Source organism: Bos indicus x Bos taurus, chromosome 14 (assembly GCF_003369695.1).
Source record: "Bos indicus x Bos taurus breed Angus x Brahman F1 hybrid chromosome 14, Bos_hybrid_MaternalHap_v2.0, whole genome shotgun sequence".
NCBI classification, from domain to species: domain Eukaryota; kingdom Metazoa; phylum Chordata; class Mammalia; order Artiodactyla; family Bovidae; genus Bos; species Bos indicus x Bos taurus.
The window spans coordinates 45,388,433-45,395,143 of NC_040089.1; the positions used below are offsets into that span (position 1 = coordinate 45,388,433).

Here is a 6,711-nt window from a genome sequence, read left to right on the forward strand (position 1 = left end):
GTGATTGGCTTGTGCTTGAGCCACATTCTTGAATCAATCACAGTGATTAGGAAAAGAAGTTTATTTGCTTGGCCAGCTTAGAGCATGTTCCCACCCACAGAGGGACAGAGATAGAGTAACATGTTTACCAGTCCCTGCTACAGCCACTTGGAAAAAGAAATATTGAGCAAATAATCAATATCCATTATAGGGAGCATTCCAGGGCACTATTTTCTTATAGACCTGGCTCTATTTGTCATATTAGACACAAAAATTCTACATTAAATAAGTGCTGCTAACTGCTAAGTCACTTCAGTCCTGTCCGACTCTGTGCGACCCCATAGATGGCAGCCCACCAGGCTCCCCCGTCCCTGGGATTCTCCAGGCAAGAACACTGGAGTGGGTTGCCATTGCCTTCTCCAATGCATGAAAGTGAAAAGTGAAAGGGAAGTTGCTCAGTCGTGTCTGACCCTCAGCGACCTCATGGACTGCAGCCTTCCAGGCTCCTCCATCCATGGGATTTTCCAGGCAAGAGTACTGGAGTGGGGTGCCATTGCCTATCATGTGTCAAAAGCCCATTGTTCAGACATGTAACTTTGTCTAAATGATACATGGTAAATTGTTACCCTGAGTGTAGGTTGACTTTTTTTTTAAGCATGTCTGTTGCTGCTGCTAAGTCACTTCAGTCGTGTCCAACTCTGTGCGATCCCATAGATGGCAGCCCACTAGGCTCCCCCGTCCCTGGGATTCTCCAGGCAAGAACACTGGAGTGGGTTGTCATTTCCTTCTCGAATGCATAAAAGTGAAAAGTGAAAGTGAAGTCGCTCAGTGGTGTCCGACCCTCAGCGACTCCATGGACTGCAGCCTTCCAGGCTCCTCCGTCCATGGGGTTTTCCAGGCAAGAGTACTGGAGTGGGGTGCCATTGCCTTCTCCGAAGCATGTCTGTTAATAGTGCCTAAGGATGACAAGTTGCAACATAAAAACAAGGAACATGAAATCTAGATCATGTAAGAGCAGAATCATGTTAACAGCAGTGCAGTCTATTTTAAATCCATTAGAAAAGCTTCAGTAGGTACCAGTAATGAGTTTTAAAATACCCAGGTCAGAAATACCAAGCAAGCTGCTAGTTCATGACACAGGATTCATTAATCATTGACACTGCCTGCAAAACTAGGCTGTTAAAATGGACCAAACAGGCAGTTGGAGGAGATGCCGATCCATGAAATTTTCAGACATGAGGATTGCACAGAAATTAACCATCATTGACAGCTTTGATAAGAAACTGAAGACTGTTGATATTGTAAGAAAAGATTAGATAAAATGACTTGAAATATTCTAGCCAGACAAATGTTTCTCCATTTAAGATATCAGAGTAAAACAACCAGAAGCTTAGCAACTAGAAGCTCTCTTCCTTGCCTTTTCAATCCTATTTGCTGGTTTCACTGATGTACTTCATCACTTGTTAAATTACAATGACCCATTGCACTGAATTCTTGCAGAGAGTGGACATCTGGGTTAGCCTGCCTGCTTCAATTATCACCTGTTAATATGTGTGCTTACTAAGAGGCAAGTGTGTTTGCTTCCAAACTTGTTTCACCAGGTCACATTACTATAATAAAATAATTCAATATCAATGAACAGAGGTAAGTAATATTTACAGTAAAAGAGGGCTGTTTCTATGAAGATTAAGTTAAATCCACTGTAAATTCTTGACTAACATAACTTCCCAGAAAAAATGCTGTATAAATAGGTGAGTGTACCCTTTATGAAAGTGTACCCTTTATGGCTGTGGTGACTACCTTGGTTGCCACTTCAGAATCATTTTCCTTCATTTTCCACTTGGGGTATCTTCATATGCTCCCTTCTAATTCACTCTCTTTCTTCTTTTTCCAACTTCTTATTTTCTGCAAGAAGCTGAACAGCCTCTCTCCAGCTTCCAAGTGCTTTGGGCGAATGAGAAACGCTGGCAGGAGTTCCAAGGGAGGGAGACTTTGAGTATTTATGGCCCTTAACCCTTCCCTGTGGGGTCACAGTGGGTTTCATAAGTCCCTGGAACTAAGTTCTCATTTTTTTTAATTTTAATTTTTTGGGCACATAGTTGATTCACAATGTTGTGTTAGTTTCAGGTGTACAGCAAAATGATTCAGATATATATGTATATATATATATATATATTCATTCTTTTTTAGATTCTTTTCTCATATAGGTTATCACAGAATATTGAGTGGAGTTTCCTGTGCTATACAGCATGTCCTTGTTGGTTATTCATCTTATACATATTAGTGTGCCTGTGTTCATCTCAAGCTCCTGGCTTATCCTTCCTCTCACATTTTTCCCTTTCTCTGACTTACTTCACTTAGTATGATAATCTCTAGTCCATTCATGCTGCTGCAAATGGCATTATGTCATTCTTTTTTATGGCTGAGTAATATTCCACTGTATACACACACATCTTCTTTATCCATTCATCTGATGATGGGCCTAAGTTCTTATTTTCTTATACGTAGGCTCCTCTCTCACTTCCCATAGTTATTTTTTATTCTTTCCATTCAGACCTGTAGGTGGGAACTGTGCTCAATTTTTACCAGCCCTAGTGTACTCTATTATCCCTTCGTTTCCCCACACTGCCCACAATTTTGTTAGTAGTTCCTTTTTTTCTGAACATTAAAAAAAGTATTCATTTTTAAATCTTTGGCCGCACCGGGTCCTCATGCCTGCATGTGGGCTTTTCTCTAGCTGCAGAGAGTGGGAGCTGCTCTCCACCGTGGTGGAGACTTCTCATCGTGGTGGCCTCTTGTGGTCGAGCGCAGGCTCTAGGCATGCAGGATCCAGTAGTTGTTGACCAGAGGCTTAGTCGCCCTGCCACATGAGATCTTAATTCTTGGAGCAGGGTTCAAACCTGTGTCCTCTGCATTGGCAGGCAGATTCTCAATCACTGGGTCACCAGGGAAGTCCCTGTAGTCCCTTTTTAAAACTCACCTTGACTTAGCCATTTTGCGTGTACCAGTGGTTTCCCGCCAGCATCCTGCCTGACATGCTGGAGGAGGATAAAGAATCTGGGTGCTGGCACGAGATCTCCTGGATGCAGATCTTCGCTTCATTTCCTGTGTTAGTGAAGAAAAGTAGAGCATCTATAGCACCTTCTCAAACTCCAACTTCTAATTTATTAAAATGTAGATAATAATGAATTCTACTCCACAGGCACACAATCTTCTACCACCAGGTGGAAAATCAATTATTTAGAGCTTTTTTGTTTAACTCCATATCTGGCACATAAGAACTGCTTATTAACTTTTGGTAAATAAACTGTTTTATAAATAAAAGACAATATTTTCTCATTCACATTCGATTCCTGGTGACTTTGGCAGTCATTAATCAGATAATTCCTTTACAGCCTTCAGGAGGAGTATTTCTTACGTGAGTATCAAATTAGGCCCATCTGAAGAATTTTCACGAGTGTCTTATCCTATTGGCTCAACACACAATCTAAAACAAATCTTGCGAAATTGAAATGAGCTTAAAATAGGACACAGAATGAGAGGCGTGCGTTATTTTGGACTTAGAGCCACACGGGCTGGGATTTTTAAATATCTGTCTTTCTAGTCAAATCAACTTATTATAAAACGGCTCCTTTGCTAATTATCTTGGTGTGCTCTGTACTGACATTTCAACAGCTTGCTATGTAACACTTTTATATAACCTTACATAGCACTTACTGTGTGCCAGGCTTGCTCTAATTACTTTATGTATATAAACCTATGACCCTCTGATGTAGTTACCCTTTCACAATCCCCATTTTACATGGAAAGAAACTGAAGCACATGGAGGTTAAGTAACTTGCTTAATGTCCCATGACAATACACAGTAACATCAGGGTCATTATACTTAACTACCAGTTTGTATTCGCAGGCAGCAGAGAAAATGGTATGTGTTTACTTCATTTTCCTCTTCCAACACACAGAAAGGCTTCATTTGCTAGATTGCCTTGCAACTAGATAGGGCAAAATATGACTGAGTTCTAGCTAGAAGAATGTAGGCAATAATGATATGAACTTCCTTCCAGGCATGGCCTTTAAAGTAATTTTCTGCAGTCTTTCAGATCTCTCTCTCTCCTTTGTGGCAACTAGGAAGCTAGTGGTTCTACATAGGGCCACCAAGAGATGGAGAAGTACTCCCCAGTCTATTTTTAAGGGTCATATGAATGAGAAATAAACATTTGGTGCATTAAATCCCTAAGAATTGAGAGTGCATTTACTTAGACATACCTCAGTGTATCCTGACCAGTAAAGGAATTGGTATTTTGAATCAGACCACTTTAAATAAGTTATAATATGTGACATTGGCTTCATTATTAGGCATCAAGAAGATCCATGTCACAGGCTGGGATTATGAGAAACTAGCTATTCTATTTATACTGTAGAAGAGCAGCTGGAAAAAACTGTACTTCTAGTAACTCCAGAGACAGAATAAGCGCCTTTAACTTGTTAGCTTTAGGAGAAATGGATGCATAAGATGAGAACACTAGTGTCTATTGGCTATTACTGGCTGCCTTTGGCAAGGTTATTATGCAAAAAAATCTGACAGCAACTAGCCAGTATGTAAGTAGAATTGAAAGAGAGTAGCATGCAGAAATTGAGTTCTTGCCATGTCAGAAGGCTTCCAAAAATTAAAGAAGATGCTCCTTTCTTTTAGTTTCTTTTCAGAACTGCCGTCTTTTAGTAATTTGCCAAAATGACCAGCACAAAGGGAAAGGCGTTCTCACTACACATTCTCTAGGCCTTCTAGAAAACTTGGAGTTGTTCCTTTGGCTACATACAGGTGAATCTACAAGAAAGGTGTTATTGTAGATATCAAGGGAATAGACATTTTTCAAAAAGGAATGTCCGACAAATGCTACCGTGGCAAAACGAGAAGAGTCTACAATGTCACCCAGCATGCTGTTGACATTATTGTAAACAAACAAGTTAAGGGCAAGTTTCCTGCCAAGAGAATTAATGTGCCTTCCAAGGCTATTAAGCACTCTAAGAGCAGAGAAAACTTCCTGAAACGTGTGAAGGAAAATGATCAGAAAAAGAAGGAAGCTAAAGAGAAAGGCACTTTGGTTCAATTGAGGCACCAGCCTGCCCTACCCAGAGAAGCATACTTCATGAGAACGAATGGAAAGGAACTTGAGTTCAAGTTGAAGCCTATCCATATGAATTCACGGCGTGATGGGTGTAAAAAAGATAGAGGACCTGGACTGTAAAAAAAAAAAAAAAAAAAAAAAGATGTGATGCTAGAAGACATTCAATAAAAGGTTTAATAAAACTTCTCAGTTGAAATAAAGTAATCTGGGCAAAGACAGATGAAGACTGTAGACTTTCCAAGCACTGCCCCAGAGAGTCTCCAAGAGAGGGAATGGGACAGGCACAAAGCAAGCAAACAGAGAAATACATCAGGTTGGAAAATTCTTCCTATCAGAGAATTATGTGTGTGATTGCTGGCACATGGAACCTAGAGCAAGAAGAGGAGAAGACTACTTATTTTGAAAGGAATTGTATTCCTGAAGAGATCACAACTCTGGCTTTTAAAAATTCCTTTGGATGAGACCTGACACAATCCTTTGGTCCCAAACTTTGGAAGAAGAGTCAAGCCTCAAAGGGGCTTCCCAGGTGGCGCTAGTGGTAAGGAACCCACCTGACAAAGCAGGAGACATAAGAGATGCAGTTTCAATCCCTAGGTCAGGAAGATCACCTGGAGGAGGGCATGGAAACCCGCTTCAGCATTCTTGCCTGGAGAATCCCATGGACAGAGAAACCTACAGAGGCTACAGTCCATAGGATAGCAAAGAGTGGGACATGACTGAAGCGACTTAGCATGCACATGCACACAAGCATCAAAAGCTATTTAACCCCGAAAGAAGGCATGGTCTTTAACACCCGCATCAGTACAGGCCAAGGAGAACCATGAACAAGAAGGAACTTCCCTGGTGATAGAAACAGGGGTGCTAAAGATCAATGGTCAAATGTATTCCCTGTCGGACCAGAAAGAGTGGTATGTCAGCAGAATAAAAGACCACACATGCACTTATTCTTGTAGCTGGAACAGCTATAGATTCTCAAATTGACTGATGGTGCTGTCAAATTGCCAGGTATAATGTGTCAACTTAGCAGCCATATGTTTTTTTAAATCACAGAAAAAGCCTTTCTCACCTTGAAAATGTCAACTTGATAAAAAAAAAAAAAAAGATACATAGGATCACCATGAACATAATGAAATGCCTCATGGTCATTGCCATAATTGCTAGTTCTTCATTTAGGAAATGTCTGGTAATTGTAAAAATATTCAGGGCAATTAAAATTTCAGTGAGTGTGAAAGTGATCCTGCACAATCAAATTGATTTCCAGCTGGCAATCACACCCCCATGGTCTTACCCAAGTTGGGTTTCTGTGTGAGGCAGTAACATACCCCTGCTAATTGGACCAAGATATTTCTAGCAGTGTGCCAAAGAGGTCCAGCGCAAAGGAGAAATATGGTCCGTGTTTCTCTATTGCCTGAAACAGCCAGTAGGCATATTGTTTTATATTAAAATAAACATACTGTATTGTAGATGAGATTGCAGCATTGAGATGAATTTTTGAGATGAGATATGGAAGTGCAAATACATTTATTTTTGTAGCATTGGCAAACTTCAGCTTCCATGGGCTGACTCACTTGGCAGAGACAAGCCTGCCTGCCTTCGTTAACTGAGA

At 40.6% G+C, this 6,711-nt stretch overlaps 1 pseudogene; it reads left to right on the plus strand.

Annotated features, from left to right (window-relative positions):
- Window positions 1-1,214: 1,214 nt before the first annotated feature.
- LOC113904007 lies at window positions 1,215-5,258 on the plus strand (annotated as a pseudogene).
- The last annotated feature ends 1,453 nt before the right edge of the window (window positions 5,259-6,711 follow it).